At 40.2% G+C, this 17,082-nt stretch overlaps 14 non-coding genes across 14 annotated transcripts; all 14 read left to right on the forward strand.

Annotated features, from left to right (window-relative positions):
• The first annotated feature begins 170 nt into the window (after positions 1-170).
• Positions 171-242, forward strand: trnag-ucc (transfer RNA glycine (anticodon UCC)). Its single transcript has one exon. It is a non-coding gene; the product is annotated as a tRNA-Gly (tRNA).
• Positions 243-2,209: 1,967 nt separating this feature from the next.
• Positions 2,210-2,281, forward strand: trnah-gug (transfer RNA histidin (anticodon GUG)). The gene has a single exon. It is a non-coding gene; the product is annotated as a tRNA-His (tRNA).
• Positions 2,282-2,590: 309 nt separating this feature from the next.
• On the forward strand, positions 2,591-2,662 carry trnag-ucc (transfer RNA glycine (anticodon UCC)). Its single transcript has one exon. It is a non-coding gene; the product is annotated as a tRNA-Gly (tRNA).
• A 1,961-nt stretch (positions 2,663-4,623) lies between these two features.
• Positions 4,624-4,695, forward strand: trnah-gug (transfer RNA histidin (anticodon GUG)). The gene has a single exon. It is a non-coding gene; the product is annotated as a tRNA-His (tRNA).
• A 310-nt stretch (positions 4,696-5,005) lies between these two features.
• trnag-ucc (transfer RNA glycine (anticodon UCC)) lies at positions 5,006-5,077 on the forward strand. The gene has a single exon. It is a non-coding gene; the product is annotated as a tRNA-Gly (tRNA).
• Positions 5,078-7,054: 1,977 nt separating this feature from the next.
• Positions 7,055-7,126, forward strand: trnah-gug (transfer RNA histidin (anticodon GUG)). The gene has a single exon. It is a non-coding gene; the product is annotated as a tRNA-His (tRNA).
• A 310-nt stretch (positions 7,127-7,436) lies between these two features.
• Positions 7,437-7,508, forward strand: trnag-ucc (transfer RNA glycine (anticodon UCC)). Its single transcript has one exon. It is a non-coding gene; the product is annotated as a tRNA-Gly (tRNA).
• Positions 7,509-9,475: 1,967 nt separating this feature from the next.
• Positions 9,476-9,547, forward strand: trnah-gug (transfer RNA histidin (anticodon GUG)). Its single transcript has one exon. It is a non-coding gene; the product is annotated as a tRNA-His (tRNA).
• A 309-nt stretch (positions 9,548-9,856) lies between these two features.
• trnag-ucc (transfer RNA glycine (anticodon UCC)) lies at positions 9,857-9,928 on the forward strand. The gene has a single exon. It is a non-coding gene; the product is annotated as a tRNA-Gly (tRNA).
• Positions 9,929-11,889: 1,961 nt separating this feature from the next.
• trnah-gug (transfer RNA histidin (anticodon GUG)) lies at positions 11,890-11,961 on the forward strand. The gene has a single exon. It is a non-coding gene; the product is annotated as a tRNA-His (tRNA).
• A 310-nt stretch (positions 11,962-12,271) lies between these two features.
• On the forward strand, positions 12,272-12,343 carry trnag-ucc (transfer RNA glycine (anticodon UCC)). The gene has a single exon. It is a non-coding gene; the product is annotated as a tRNA-Gly (tRNA).
• Positions 12,344-14,320: 1,977 nt separating this feature from the next.
• On the forward strand, positions 14,321-14,392 carry trnah-gug (transfer RNA histidin (anticodon GUG)). The gene has a single exon. It is a non-coding gene; the product is annotated as a tRNA-His (tRNA).
• Positions 14,393-14,702: 310 nt separating this feature from the next.
• Positions 14,703-14,774, forward strand: trnag-ucc (transfer RNA glycine (anticodon UCC)). The gene has a single exon. It is a non-coding gene; the product is annotated as a tRNA-Gly (tRNA).
• A 1,977-nt stretch (positions 14,775-16,751) lies between these two features.
• Positions 16,752-16,823, forward strand: trnah-gug (transfer RNA histidin (anticodon GUG)). The gene has a single exon. It is a non-coding gene; the product is annotated as a tRNA-His (tRNA).
• The last annotated feature ends 259 nt before the right edge of the window (positions 16,824-17,082 follow it).

Below are 17,082 nucleotides of genomic sequence, written 5' to 3' on the forward strand. Positions count from 1 at the left end.
GTATGAAATAATAATTACAGAAATAATCAATCTATAAACACCATAAAAATCTCCCACAAACACCAGTCGCTGTATTAACGCTTATCGAGTAGAGGCAAGACGGGACCTGTCCCAGCAGCCAACGTTACAGTGGCTTAATTCAATCTTTGAAGGTGATTTTGAGAACGGAGGCGTTGGTGGTATAGTGGTGAGCATAGCTGCCTTCCAAGCAGTTGACCCGGGTTCGATTCCCGGCCAACGCAAGTCTTTTTTGAACTTTTTCATTTAACATTGGAATAAAGCGTAATACATTCCCCAACTAATTTGCCTTACTGGTTAATAGTCTTAAAAGCATAACTTTGAAAGTATCACTGTGAGTTATAATGATCTGTGAGGTGATATTAGTCACTACATTAAGCCCCATCAAACGAATGTGTTCATTTGGAATCATGCATTGATAATGCGTTGTCGGGAAAACTGCAAATATGTATGGAAGCGTGAGTTGAATGATTAATCACATTCTAAGGATTGATATGGTCCTGTTGTTCGTCCTGCCACATAACAATGGCGTTGCAGTTACATGCGCTGCAAAATCAAATATTTAAAATTAAACAACCATCTGATAAAACTTACTGCAGCCGGATTGTTTTAGACACACATGGGCGCATGAAAAACATCAAACATATGTTACCAAAATAGTCATTGCTGTATGATGTACAGCAACTGTGAAATGAATGGTTTTATAATCTGTTATGTGAGACTTCTGTTGAATTTTTAAGCATTTGATTCCCTGTGTACACAAAGATGGCAGTCCTGATTTAACGAGTGGGCAAGCAGAGCTCTCGGTGACTGATTTGTCAGTCTTTTTCAGTCACGTGATTGAGCGCCTTCCCGGCAATGCATCGTAATTAGAAAAGAGTAATGCAAGATATTGAACACGGACACATCCGGGATTTGAACCCTGGAACTCGCGCACCCGAAGCAAGAATCATACCCCTAGATTAAACAGCCAAATGCTGGCGGCGATTTGGTTCCACGAGCTTCCAAAGAAGCGTAGACCTAGATGCTCTGTATTGAGGAATTTGTGTCACCTTGCTGTGTGCCTGTTAGGGGCAGTCTGATTTGCTTTACCTGGCGGCTAGCATTTCTATGGGCATCGAGAGGTGGTCGCTATAAATGAGGAAACTTGTTAAGATAGGATTTAGTTTCGATATGCATACATACACATAAAAAATAAACAAAACAAAACTGTGTTTCGTTGTTTTGCAAAGGGATGCACTGCAATTTGTTATATTTTATTTTATTCTTGCGAGCACGCAGCTGTTTTATATATTCATTTTAAATAGATTGGGGGAAATTGGTACTGTGTACTTTACAAACGTAATCTAGATTGTAACGAGACCATTCAAGTGCTGACGTTGTTGTCTACTTTGTATGTACCACAAAAAGAACAGATTTGCTGAACTGGTTAATTAACCTTACTGTAAAAAACTGATAGATCCAAGTATTTTATATAAACTGCAATACTATAATATGTGGTAACTAGTTGAATTAACTTCACTATAAGAAACTGCTAGATTAAGAGTTTGTTTAATTGTATCATCTCTATATGTATCTACTAGACAATTGTTAGATGGTGAAGTGAAAGTGGAATTGTCATATTGTTTACATTGTTGTTAATGTGCTTGAGATTTTGAAAACAATTATTAATTAAAACTTGTAAAGATTATTTTTGGAGTATGATTGCTTGATTTCTCCTGGATAAAAGAGTTTGTGCGGGAACCAACCACTCGAGGTCCTTGTCCTCAATAAACACACGGTGGCGTAGTGAAAATAACATAAATTTCGCTATCTGTATATAAAGACCTGCTACACTTCAATACTACTGCCGCTACTCGGACACCACACACGGAATCATTGTAAACACACCGCCATAGCACAGGCTGCCGACCAGCCATACCGCCGCCGTCACGAGAGCCTCCCGTTCCCTTACATCCTGCTTCCTATTCCGCTCCCCCTTGTCTTTAAAACCAGCCTTTGAAATGAGCCAGGTAAAGGGGAATCATCCTCTGATTGGCGCAGGGAAAGAAACGAAAGATTCTAAAAATGAAAGTAGCCTAATTAAAACAATAAAACAAAACACATAGCAGCGACCTGCTGCAATTGTTCTGCCGTGTGTGTAGCACGGAGTGCCCAGCTGACAAAACAAACACGAGCTTCTCGGTAGTTCGCCGTGATCGTATAGTGGTTAGTACTTTGCGTTGTGGCCGCAACAACCCCGGTTCGAATCCGGGTCACGGCAGGTGCAATCCTCACACGGCAGAGAAGCTTGTTCTTTTTTTCACACGCCATCTTCATGGCATGCACCTTTTTGAAAGAAAATAGAATACAATAATTGCTTCATCGTGTTAGTACAGGCATGATGCACACCAGCCTGCTGTGTATGAAATAATAATTACAGAAATAATCAATCTATAAACACCATAAAAATCTCCCACAAACACCAGTCGCTGTATTAACGCTTATCGAGTAGAGGCAAGACGGGACCTGTCCCAGCAGCCAACGTTACAGTGGCTTAATTCAATCTTTGAAGGTGATTTTGAGAACGGAGGCGTTGGTGGTATAGTGGTGAGCATAGCTGCCTTCCAAGCAGTTGACCCGGGTTCGATTCCCGGCCAACGCAAGTCTTTTTTGAACTTTTTCATTTAACATTGGAATAAAGCGTAATACATTCCCCAACTAATTTGCCTTACTGGTTAATAGTCTTAAAAGCATAACTTTGAAAGTATCACTGTGAGTTATAATGATCTGTGAGGTGATATTAGTCACTACATTAAGCCCCATCAAACGAATGTGTTCATTTGGAATCATGCATTGATAATGCGTTGTCGGGAAAACTGCAAATATGTATGGAAGCGTGAGTTGAATGATTAATCACATTCTAAGGATTGATATGGTCCTGTTGTTCGTCCTGCCACATAACAATGGCGTTGCAGTTACATGCGCTGCAAAATCAAATATTTAAAATTAAACAACCATCTGATAAAACTTACTGCAGCCGGATTGTTTTAGACACACATGGGCGCATGAAAAAAATCAAACATATGTTACCAAAATAGTCATTGCTGTATGATGTACAGCAACTGTGAAATGAATGGTTTTATAATCTGTTATGTGAGACTTCTGTTGAATTTTTAAGCATTTGATTCCCTGTGTACACAAAGATGGCAGTCCTGATTTAACGAGTGGGCAAGCAGAGCTCTCGGTGACTGATTTTTCAGTCTTTTTCAGTCACGTGATTGAGCGCCTTCCCGGCAATGCATCGTAATTAGAAAAGTGGAATGCAAGATATTGAACACGGACACATCCGGGATTTGAACCCGGGAACTCGCGCACCCGAAGCAAGAATCATACCCCTAGATTAAACAGCCAAATGCTGGCGGCGATTTGGTTCCACGAGCTTCCAAAGAAGCGTAGACCTAGATGCTCTGTATTGAGGAATTTGTGTCACCTTGCTGTGTGCCTGTTAGGGGCAGTCTGATTTGCTTTACCTGGCGGCTAGCATTTCTATGGGCATCGAGAGGTGGTCGCTATAAATGAGGAAACTTGTTAAGATAGGATTTAGTTTCGATATGCATACATAAAAAATAAACAAAACAAAACTGTGTTTCGTTGTTTTGCAAAGGGATGCACTGCAATTTGTTATATTTTATTTTATTCTTGCGAGCACGCAGCTGTTTTATATATTCATTTTAAATAGATTGGGGGAAATTGGTACTGTGTACTTTACAAATGTAATCTAGATTGTAACGAGACCATTCAAGTGCTGACGTTGTTGTCTACTTTGTATGTACCACAAAAAGAACAGATTTGCTGAACTGGTTAATTAACCTTACTATAAAAAACTGATAGATCCAAGTATTTTATATAAACTGCAATACTATAATATGTGGTAACTAGTTGAATTAACTTCACTATAAGAAACTGCTAGATTAAGAGTTTGTTTAATTGTATCATCTCTATATGTACCTACTAGACAATTGTTAGATGGTGAAGTGAAAGTGGAATTGTCATATTGTTTACATTGTTGTTAATGTGCTTGAGATTTTGAAAACAATTATTAATTAAAACTTGTAAAGATTATTTTTGGAGTATGATTGCTTGATTTCTCCTGGATAAAAGAGTTTGTGCGGGAACCAACCACTCGAGGTCCTTGTCCTCAATAAACACACGGTGGCGTAGTGAAAATAACATAAATTTCGCTATCTGTATATAAAGACCTGCTACACTTCAATACTACTGCCGCTACTCGGACACCACACACGGAATCATTGTAAACACACCGCCATAGCACAGGCTGCCGACCAGCCATACCGCCGCCGTCACGAGAGCCTCCCGTTCCCTTACATCCTGCTTCCTATTCCGCTCCCCCTTGTCTTTAAAACCAGCCTTTGAAATGAGCCAGGTAAAGGGGAATCATCCTCTGATTGGCGCAGGGAAAGAAACGAAAGATTCTAAAAATGAAAGTAGCCTAATTAAAACAATAAAACAAAACACATAGCAGCGACCTGCGGCAATTGTCCTGCCGTGTGTGTAGCACGGAGTGCCCAGCTGACAAAACAAACACGAGCTTCTCGGTAGTTCGCCGTGATCGTATAGTGGTTAGTACTTTGCGTTGTGGCCGCAACAACCCCGGTTCGAATCCGGGTCACGGCAGGTGCAATCCTCACACGGCAGAGAAGCTTGTTCTTTTTTTTCACACGCCATCTTCATGGCATGCACCTTTTTGAAAGAAAATAGAATACAATAATTGCTTCATCGTGTTAGTACAGGCATGATGCACACCAGCCTGCTGTGTATGAAATAATAATTACAGAAATAATCAATCTATAAACACCATAAAAATCTCCCACAAACACCAGTCGCTGTATTAACGCTTATCGAGTAGAGGCAAGACGGGACCTGTCCCAGCAGCCAACGTTACAGTGGCTTAATTCAATCTTTGAAGGTGATTTTGAGAACGGAGGCGTTGGTGGTATAGTGGTGAGCATAGCTGCCTTCCAAGCAGTTGACCCGGGTTCGATTCCCGGCCAACGCAAGTCTTTTTTGAACTTTTTCATTTAACATTGGAATAAAGCGTAATACATTCCCCAACTAATTTGCCTTACTGGTTAATAGTCTTAAAAGCATAACTTTGAAAGTATCACTGTGAGTTATAATGATCTGTGAGGTGATATTAGTCACTACATTAAGCCCCATCAAACGAATGTGTTCATTTGGAATCATGCATTGATAATGCGTTGTCGGGAAAACTGCAAATATGTATGGAAGCGTGAGTTGAATGATTAATCACATTCTAAGGATTGATATGGTCCTGTTGTTCGTCCTGCCACATAACAATGGCGTTGCAGTTACATGCGCTGCAAAATCAAATATTTAAAATTAAACAACCATCTGATAAAACTTACTGCAGCCGGATTGTTTTAGACACACATGAGCGCATGAAAAACATCAAACATATGTTACCAAAATAGTCATTGCTGTATGATGTATAGCAACTGTGAAATGAATGGTTTTATAATCTGTTATGTGAGACTTCTGTTGAATTTTTAAGCATTTGATTCCCTGTGTACACAAAGATGGCAGTCCTGATTTAACGAGTGGGCAAGCAGAGCTCTCGGTGACTGATTTTTCAGTCTTTTTCAGTCACGTGATTGAGCGCCTTCCCGGCAATGCATCGTAATTAGAAAAGAGTAATGCAAGATATTGAACACGGACACATCCGTGATTTGAACCCTGGAACTCGCGCACCCGAAGCAAGAATCATACCCCTAGATTAAACAGCCAAATGCTGGCGGCGATTTGGTTCCACGAGCTTCCACGAGCTTCCAAAGAAGCGTAGACCTAGATGCTCTGTATTGAGGAATTTGTGTCACCTTGCTGTGTGCCTGTTAGGGGCAGTCTGATTTGCTTTACCTGGCGGCTAGCATTTCTATGGGCATCGAGAGGTGGTCGCTATAAATGAGGAAACTTGTTAAGATAGGATTTAGTTTCGATATGCATACATACACATAAAAAATAAACAAAACAAAACTGTGTTTCGTTGTTTTGCAAAGGGATGCACTGCAATTTGTTATATTTTATTTTATTCTTGCGAGCACGCAGCTGTTTTATATATTCATTTTAAATAGATTGGGGGAAATTGGTACTGTGTACTTTACAAATGTAATCTAGATTGTAACGAGACCATTCAAGTGCTGACGTTGTTGTCTACTTTGTATGTACCACAAAAAGAACAGATTTGCTGAACTGGTTAATTAACCTTACTATAAAAAACTGATAGATCCAAGTATTTTATATAAACTGCAATACTATAATATGTGGTAACTAGTTGAATTAACTTCACTATAAGAAACTGCTAGATTAAGAGTTTGTTTAATTGTATCATCTCTATATGTATCTACTAGCCAATTGTTAGATGGTGAAGTGAAAGTGGAATTGTCATATTGTTTACATTGTTGTTAATGTGCTTGAGATTTTGAAAACAATTATTAATTAAAACTTGTAAAGATTATTTTTGGAGTATGATTGCTTGATTTCTCCTGGATAAAAGAGTTTGTGCGGGAACCAACCACTCGAGGTCCTTGTCCTCAATAAACACACGGTGGCGTAGTGAAAATAACATACATTTCGCTATCTGTATATAAAGACCTGCTACACTTCAATACTACTGCCGCTACTCGGACACCACACACGGAATCATTGTAAACACACCGCCATAGCACAGGCTGCCGACCAGCCATACCGCCGCCGTCACGAGAGCCTCCCGTTCCCTTACATCCTGCTTCCTATTCCGCTCCCCCTTGTCTTTAAAACCAGCCTTTGAAATGAGCCAGGTAAAGGGGAATCATCCTCTGATTGGCGCAGGGAAAGAAACGAAAGATTCTAAAAATGAAAGTAGCCTAATTAAAACAATAAAACAAAACACATAGCAGCGACCTGCGGCAATTGTCCTGCCGTGTGTGTAGCACGGAGTGCCCAGCTGACAAAACAAACACGAGCTTCTCGGTAGTTCGCCGTGATCGTATAGTGGTTAGTACTTTGCGTTGTGGCCGCAACAACCCCGGTTCGAATCCGGGTCACGGCAGGTGCAATCCTCACACGGCAGAGAAGCTTGTTCGTTTTTTTCACACGCCATCTTCATGGCATGCACCTTTTTGAAAGAAAATAGAATACAATAATTGCTTCATCGTGTTAGTACAGGCATGATGCACACCAGCCTGCTGTGTATGAAATAATAATTACAGAAATAATCAATCTATAAACACCATAAAAATCTCCCACAAACACCAGTCGCTGTATTAACGCTTATCGAGTAGAGGCAAGACGGGACCTGTCCCAGCAGCCAACGTTACAGTGGCTTAATTCAATCTTTGAAGGTGATTTTGAGAACGGAGGCGTTGGTGGTATAGTGGTGAGCATAGCTGCCTTCCAAGCAGTTGACCCGGGTTCGATTCCCGGCCAACGCAAGTCTTTTTTGAACTTTTTCATTTAACATTGGAATAAAGCGTAATACATTCCCCAACTAATTTGCCTTACTGGTTAATAGTCTTAAAAGCATAACTTTGAAAGTATCACTGTGAGTTATAATGATCTGTGAGGTGATATTAGTCACTACATTAAGCCCCATCAAACGAATGTGTTCATTTGGAATCATGCATTGATAATGCGTTGTCGGGAAAACTGCAAATATGTATGGAAGCGTGAGTTGAATGATTAATCACATTCTAAGGATTGATATGGTCCTGTTGTTCGTCCTGCCACATAACAATGGCGTTGCAGTTACATGCGCTGCAAAATCAAATATTTAAAATTAAACAACCATCTGATAAAACTTACTGCAGCCGGATTGTTTTAGACACACATGGGCGCATGAAAAACATCAAACATATGTTACCAAAATAGTCATTGCTGTATGATGTACAGCAACTGTGAAATGAATGGTTTTATAATCTGTTATGTGAGACTTCTGTTGAATTTTTAAGCATTTGATTCCCTGTGTACACAAAGATGGCAGTCCTGATTTAACGAGTGGGCAAGCAGAGCTCTCGGTGACTGATTTGTCAGTCTTTTTCAGTCACGTGATTGAGCGCCTTCCCGGCAATGCATCGTAATTAGAAAAGAGTAATGCAAGATATTGAACACGGACACATCCGGGATTTGAACCCTGGAACTCGCGCACCCGAAGCAAGAATCATACCCCTAGATTAAACAGCCAAATGCTGGCGGCGATTTGGTTCCACGAGCTTCCAAAGAAGCGTAGACCTAGATGCTCTGTATTGAGGAATTTGTGTCACCTTGCTGTGTGCCTGTTAGGGGCAGTCTGATTTGCTTTACCTGGCGGCTAGCATTTCTATGGGCATCGAGAGGTGGTCGCTATAAATGAGGAAACTTGTTAAGATAGGATTTAGTTTCGATATGCATACATACACATAAAAAATAAACAAAACAAAACTGTGTTTCGTTGTTTTGCAAAGGGATGCACTGCAATTTGTTATATTTTATTTTATTCTTGCGAGCACGCAGCTGTTTTATATATTCATTTTAAATAGATTGGGGGAAATTGGTACTGTGTACTTTACAAACGTAATCTAGATTGTAACGAGACCATTCAAGTGCTGACGTTGTTGTCTACTTTGTATGTACCACAAAAAGAACAGATTTGCTGAACTGGTTAATTAACCTTACTGTAAAAAACTGATAGATCCAAGTATTTTATATAAACTGCAATACTATAATATGTGGTAACTAGTTGAATTAACTTCACTATAAGAAACTGCTAGATTAAGAGTTTGTTTAATTGTATCATCTCTATATGTATCTACTAGACAATTGTTAGATGGTGAAGTGAAAGTGGAATTGTCATATTGTTTACATTGTTGTTAATGTGCTTGAGATTTTGAAAACAATTATTAATTAAAACTTGTAAAGATTATTTTTGGAGTATGATTGCTTGATTTCTCCTGGATAAAAGAGTTTGTGCGGGAACCAACCACTCGAGGTCCTTGTCCTCAATAAACACACGGTGGCGTAGTGAAAATAACATAAATTTCGCTATCTGTATATAAAGACCTGCTACACTTCAATACTACTGCCGCTACTCGGACACCACACACGGAATCATTGTAAACACACCGCCATAGCACAGGCTGCCGACCAGCCATACCGCCGCCGTCACGAGAGCCTCCCGTTCCCTTACATCCTGCTTCCTATTCCGCTCCCCCTTGTCTTTAAAACCAGCCTTTGAAATGAGCCAGGTAAAGGGGAATCATCCTCTGATTGGCGCAGGGAAAGAAACGAAAGATTCTAAAAATGAAAGTAGCCTAATTAAAACAATAAAACAAAACACATAGCAGCGACCTGCTGCAATTGTTCTGCCGTGTGTGTAGCACGGAGTGCCCAGCTGACAAAACAAACACGAGCTTCTCGGTAGTTCGCCGTGATCGTATAGTGGTTAGTACTTTGCGTTGTGGCCGCAACAACCCCGGTTCGAATCCGGGTCACGGCAGGTGCAATCCTCACACGGCAGAGAAGCTTGTTCTTTTTTTCACACGCCATCTTCATGGCATGCACCTTTTTGAAAGAAAATAGAATACAATAATTGCTTCATCGTGTTAGTACAGGCATGATGCACACCAGCCTGCTGTGTATGAAATAATAATTACAGAAATAATCAATCTATAAACACCATAAAAATCTCCCACAAACACCAGTCGCTGTATTAACGCTTATCGAGTAGAGGCAAGACGGGACCTGTCCCAGCAGCCAACGTTACAGTGGCTTAATTCAATCTTTGAAGGTGATTTTGAGAACGGAGGCGTTGGTGGTATAGTGGTGAGCATAGCTGCCTTCCAAGCAGTTGACCCGGGTTCGATTCCCGGCCAACGCAAGTCTTTTTTGAACTTTTTCATTTAACATTGGAATAAAGCGTAATACATTCCCCAACTAATTTGCCTTACTGGTTAATAGTCTTAAAAGCATAACTTTGAAAGTATCACTGTGAGTTATAATGATCTGTGAGGTGATATTAGTCACTACATTAAGCCCCATCAAACGAATGTGTTCATTTGGAATCATGCATTGATAATGCGTTGTCGGGAAAACTGCAAATATGTATGGAAGCGTGAGTTGAATGATTAATCACATTCTAAGGATTGATATGGTCCTGTTGTTCGTCCTGCCACATAACAATGGCGTTGCAGTTACATGCGCTGCAAAATCAAATATTTAAAATTAAACAACCATCTGATAAAACTTACTGCAGCCGGATTGTTTTAGACACACATGGGCGCATGAAAAAAATCAAACATATGTTACCAAAATAGTCATTGCTGTATGATGTACAGCAACTGTGAAATGAATGGTTTTATAATCTGTTATGTGAGACTTCTGTTGAATTTTTAAGCATTTGATTCCCTGTGTACACAAAGATGGCAGTCCTGATTTAACGAGTGGGCAAGCAGAGCTCTCGGTGACTGATTTTTCAGTCTTTTTCAGTCACGTGATTGAGCGCCTTCCCGGCAATGCATCGTAATTAGAAAAGTGGAATGCAAGATATTGAACACGGACACATCCGGGATTTGAACCCGGGAACTCGCGCACCCGAAGCAAGAATCATACCCCTAGATTAAACAGCCAAATGCTGGCGGCGATTTGGTTCCACGAGCTTCCAAAGAAGCGTAGACCTAGATGCTCTGTATTGAGGAATTTGTGTCACCTTGCTGTGTGCCTGTTAGGGGCAGTCTGATTTGCTTTACCTGGCGGCTAGCATTTCTATGGGCATCGAGAGGTGGTCGCTATAAATGAGGAAACTTGTTAAGATAGGATTTAGTTTCGATATGCATACATAAAAAATAAACAAAACAAAACTGTGTTTCGTTGTTTTGCAAAGGGATGCACTGCAATTTGTTATATTTTATTTTATTCTTGCGAGCACGCAGCTGTTTTATATATTCATTTTAAATAGATTGGGGGAAATTGGTACTGTGTACTTTACAAATGTAATCTAGATTGTAACGAGACCATTCAAGTGCTGACGTTGTTGTCTACTTTGTATGTACCACAAAAAGAACAGATTTGCTGAACTGGTTAATTAACCTTACTATAAAAAACTGATAGATCCAAGTATTTTATATAAACTGCAATACTATAATATGTGGTAACTAGTTGAATTAACTTCACTATAAGAAACTGCTAGATTAAGAGTTTGTTTAATTGTATCATCTCTATATGTACCTACTAGACAATTGTTAGATGGTGAAGTGAAAGTGGAATTGTCATATTGTTTACATTGTTGTTAATGTGCTTGAGATTTTGAAAACAATTATTAATTAAAACTTGTAAAGATTATTTTTGGAGTATGATTGCTTGATTTCTCCTGGATAAAAGAGTTTGTGCGGGAACCAACCACTCGAGGTCCTTGTCCTCAATAAACACACGGTGGCGTAGTGAAAATAACATAAATTTCGCTATCTGTATATAAAGACCTGCTACACTTCAATACTACTGCCGCTACTCGGACACCACACACGGAATCATTGTAAACACACCGCCATAGCACAGGCTGCCGACCAGCCATACCGCCGCCGTCACGAGAGCCTCCCGTTCCCTTACATCCTGCTTCCTATTCCGCTCCCCCTTGTCTTTAAAACCAGCCTTTGAAATGAGCCAGGTAAAGGGGAATCATCCTCTGATTGGCGCAGGGAAAGAAACGAAAGATTCTAAAAATGAAAGTAGCCTAATTAAAACAATAAAACAAAACACATAGCAGCGACCTGCGGCAATTGTCCTGCCGTGTGTGTAGCACGGAGTGCCCAGCTGACAAAACAAACACGAGCTTCTCGGTAGTTCGCCGTGATCGTATAGTGGTTAGTACTTTGCGTTGTGGCCGCAACAACCCCGGTTCGAATCCGGGTCACGGCAGGTGCAATCCTCACACGGCAGAGAAGCTTGTTCTTTTTTTTCACACGCCATCTTCATGGCATGCACCTTTTTGAAAGAAAATAGAATACAATAATTGCTTCATCGTGTTAGTACAGGCATGATGCACACCAGCCTGCTGTGTATGAAATAATAATTACAGAAATAATCAATCTATAAACACCATAAAAATCTCCCACAAACACCAGTCGCTGTATTAACGCTTATCGAGTAGAGGCAAGACGGGACCTGTCCCAGCAGCCAACGTTACAGTGGCTTAATTCAATCTTTGAAGGTGATTTTGAGAACGGAGGCGTTGGTGGTATAGTGGTGAGCATAGCTGCCTTCCAAGCAGTTGACCCGGGTTCGATTCCCGGCCAACGCAAGTCTTTTTTGAACTTTTTCATTTAACATTGGAATAAAGCGTAATACATTCCCCAACTAATTTGCCTTACTGGTTAATAGTCTTAAAAGCATAACTTTGAAAGTATCACTGTGAGTTATAATGATCTGTGAGGTGATATTAGTCACTACATTAAGCCCCATCAAACGAATGTGTTCATTTGGAATCATGCATTGATAATGCGTTGTCGGGAAAACTGCAAATATGTATGGAAGCGTGAGTTGAATGATTAATCACATTCTAAGGATTGATATGGTCCTGTTGTTCGTCCTGCCACATAACAATGGCGTTGCAGTTACATGCGCTGCAAAATCAAATATTTAAAATTAAACAACCATCTGATAAAACTTACTGCAGCCGGATTGTTTTAGACACACATGAGCGCATGAAAAACATCAAACATATGTTACCAAAATAGTCATTGCTGTATGATGTATAGCAACTGTGAAATGAATGGTTTTATAATCTGTTATGTGAGACTTCTGTTGAATTTTTAAGCATTTGATTCCCTGTGTACACAAAGATGGCAGTCCTGATTTAACGAGTGGGCAAGCAGAGCTCTCGGTGACTGATTTTTCAGTCTTTTTCAGTCACGTGATTGAGCGCCTTCCCGGCAATGCATCGTAATTAGAAAAGAGTAATGCAAGATATTGAACACGGACACATCCGTGATTTGAACCCTGGAACTCGCGCACCCGAAGCAAGAATCATACCCCTAGATTAAACAGCCAAATGCTGGCGGCGATTTGGTTCCACGAGCTTCCACGAGCTTCCAAAGAAGCGTAGACCTAGATGCTCTGTATTGAGGAATTTGTGTCACCTTGCTGTGTGCCTGTTAGGGGCAGTCTGATTTGCTTTACCTGGCGGCTAGCATTTCTATGGGCATCGAGAGGTGGTCGCTATAAATGAGGAAACTTGTTAAGATAGGATTTAGTTTCGATATGCATACATACACATAAAAAATAAACAAAACAAAACTGTGTTTCGTTGTTTTGCAAAGGGATGCACTGCAATTTGTTATATTTTATTTTATTCTTGCGAGCACGCAGCTGTTTTATATATTCATTTTAAATAGATTGGGGGAAATTGGTACTGTGTACTTTACAAATGTAATCTAGATTGTAACGAGACCATTCAAGTGCTGACGTTGTTGTCTACTTTGTATGTACCACAAAAAGAACAGATTTGCTGAACTGGTTAATTAACCTTACTATAAAAAACTGATAGATCCAAGTATTTTATATAAACTGCAATACTATAATATGTGGTAACTAGTTGAATTAACTTCACTATAAGAAACTGCTAGATTAAGAGTTTGTTTAATTGTATCATCTCTATATGTATCTACTAGCCAATTGTTAGATGGTGAAGTGAAAGTGGAATTGTCATATTGTTTACATTGTTGTTAATGTGCTTGAGATTTTGAAAACAATTATTAATTAAAACTTGTAAAGATTATTTTTGGAGTATGATTGCTTGATTTCTCCTGGATAAAAGAGTTTGTGCGGGAACCAACCACTCGAGGTCCTTGTCCTCAATAAACACACGGTGGCGTAGTGAAAATAACATACATTTCGCTATCTGTATATAAAGACCTGCTACACTTCAATACTACTGCCGCTACTCGGACACCACACACGGAATCATTGTAAACACACCGCCATAGCACAGGCTGCCGACCAGCCATACCGCCGCCGTCACGAGAGCCTCCCGTTCCCTTACATCCTGCTTCCTATTCCGCTCCCCCTTGTCTTTAAAACCAGCCTTTGAAATGAGCCAGGTAAAGGGGAATCATCCTCTGATTGGCGCAGGGAAAGAAACGAAAGATTCTAAAAATGAAAGTAGCCTAATTAAAACAATAAAACAAAACACATAGCAGCGACCTGCGGCAATTGTCCTGCCGTGTGTGTAGCACGGAGTGCCCAGCTGACAAAACAAACACGAGCTTCTCGGTAGTTCGCCGTGATCGTATAGTGGTTAGTACTTTGCGTTGTGGCCGCAACAACCCCGGTTCGAATCCGGGTCACGGCAGGTGCAATCCTCACACGGCAGAGAAGCTTGTTCGTTTTTTTCACACGCCATCTTCATGGCATGCACCTTTTTGAAAGAAAATAGAATACAATAATTGCTTCATCGTGTTAGTACAGGCATGATGCACACCAGCCTGCTGTGTATGAAATAATAATTACAGAAATAATCAATCTATAAACACCATAAAAATCTCCCACAAACACCAGTCGCTGTATTAACGCTTATCGAGTAGAGGCAAGACGGGACCTGTCCCAGCAGCCAACGTTACAGTGGCTTAATTCAATCTTTGAAGGTGATTTTGAGAACGGAGGCGTTGGTGGTATAGTGGTGAGCATAGCTGCCTTCCAAGCAGTTGACCCGGGTTCGATTCCCGGCCAACGCAAGTCTTTTTTGAACTTTTTCATTTAACATTGGAATAAAGCGTAATACATTCCCCAACTAATTTGCCTTACTGGTTAATAGTCTTAAAAGCATAACTTTGAAAGTATCACTGTGAGTTATAATGATCTGTGAGGTGATATTAGTCACTACATTAAGCCCCATCAAACGAATGTGTTCATTTGGAATCATGCATTGATAATGCGTTGTCGGGAAAACTGCAAATATGTATGGAAGCGTGAGTTGAATGATTAATCACATTCTAAGGATTGATATGGTCCTGTTGTTCGTCCTGCCACATAACAATGGCGTTGCAGTTACATGCGCTGCAAAATCAAATATTTAAAATTAAACAACCATCTGATAAAACTTACTGCAGCCGGATTGTTTTAGACACACATGAGCGCATGAAAAACATCAAACATATGTTACCAAAATAGTCATTGCTGTATGATGTATAGCAACTGTGAAATGAATGGTTTTATAATCTGTTATGTGAGACTTCTGTTGAATTTTTAAGCATTTGATTCCCTGTGTACACAAAGATGGCAGTCCTGATTTAACGAGTGGGCAAGCAGAGCTCTCGGTGACTGATTTTTCAGTCTTTTTCAGTCACGTGATTGAGCGCCTTCCCGGCAATGCATCGTAATTAGAAAAGAGTAATGCAAGATATTGAACACGGACACATCCGTGATTTGAACCCTGGAACTCGCGCACCCGAAGCAAGAATCATACCCCTAGATTAAACAGCCAAATGCTGGCGGCGATTTGGTTCCACGAGCTTCCACGAGCTTCCAAAGAAGCGTAGACCTAGATGCTCTGTATTGAGGAATTTGTGTCACCTTGCTGTGTGCCTGTTAGGGGCAGTCTGATTTGCTTTACCTGGCGGCTAGCATTTCTATGGGCATCGAGAGGTGGTCGCTATAAATGAGGAAACTTGTTAAGATAGGATTTAGTTTCGATATGCATACATACACATAAAAAATAAACAAAACAAAACTGTGTTTCGTTGTTTTGCAAAGGGATGCACTGCAATTTGTTATATTTTATTTTATTCTTGCGAGCACGCAGCTGTTTTATATATTCATTTTAAATAGATTGGGGGAAATTGGTACTGTGTACTTTACAAATGTAATCTAGATTGTAACGAGACCATTCAAGTGCTGACGTTGTTGTCTACTTTGTATGTACCACAAAAAGAACAGATTTGCTGAACTGGTTAATTAACCTTACTATAAAAAACTGATAGATCCAAGTATTTTATATAAACTGCAATACTATAATATGTGGTAACTAGTTGAATTAACTTCACTATAAGAAACTGCTAGATTAAGAGTTTGTTTAATTGTATCATCTCTATATGTATCTAGTAGACAATTGTTAGATGGTGAAGTGAAAGTGGAATTGTCATATTGTTTACATTGTTGTTAATGTGCTTGAGATTTTGAAAACAATTATTAATTAAAACTTGTAAAGATTATTTTTGGAGTATGATTGCTTGATTTCTCCTGGATAAAAGAGTTTGTGCGGGAACCAACCACTCGAGGTCCTTGTCCTCAATAAACACACGGTGGCGTAGTGAAAATAACATACATTTCGCTATCTGTATATAAAGACCTGCTACACTTCAATACTACTGCCGCTACTCGGACACCACACACGGAATCATTGTAAACACACCGCCATAGCACAGGCTGCCGACCAGCCATACCGCCGCCGTCACGAGAGCCTCCCGTTCCCTTACATCCTGCTTCCTATTCCGCTCCCCCTTGTCTTTAAAACCAGCCTTTGAAATGAGCCAGGTAAAGGGGAATCATCCTCTGATTGGCGCAGGGAAAGAAACGAAAGATTCTAAAAATGAAAGTAGCCTAATTAAAACAATAAAACAAAACACATAGCAGCGACCTGCTGCAATTGTTCTGCCGTGTGTGTAGCACGGAGTGCCCAGCTGACAAAACAAACACGAGCTTCTCGGTAGTTCGCCGTGATCGTATAGTGGTTAGTACTTTGCGTTGTGGCCGCAACAACCCCGGTTCGAATCCGGGTCACGGCAGGTGCAATCCTCACACGGCAGAGAAGCTTGTTCTTTTTTTTCACACGCCATCTTCATGGCATGCACCTTTTTGAAAGAAAATAGAATACAATAATTGCTTCATCGTGTTAGTACAGGCATGATGCACACCAGCCTGCTGTGTATGAAATAATAATTACAGAAATAATCAATCTATAAACACCATAAAAATCTCCCACAAACACCAGTCGCTGTATTAACGCTTATCGAGTAGAGGCAAGACGGGACCTGTCCCAGCAGC

The sequence above is a fragment of the Acipenser ruthenus genome, chromosome 50 (assembly GCF_902713425.1).
Source record: "Acipenser ruthenus chromosome 50, fAciRut3.2 maternal haplotype, whole genome shotgun sequence".
Taxonomy (NCBI): domain Eukaryota; kingdom Metazoa; phylum Chordata; class Actinopteri; order Acipenseriformes; family Acipenseridae; genus Acipenser; species Acipenser ruthenus.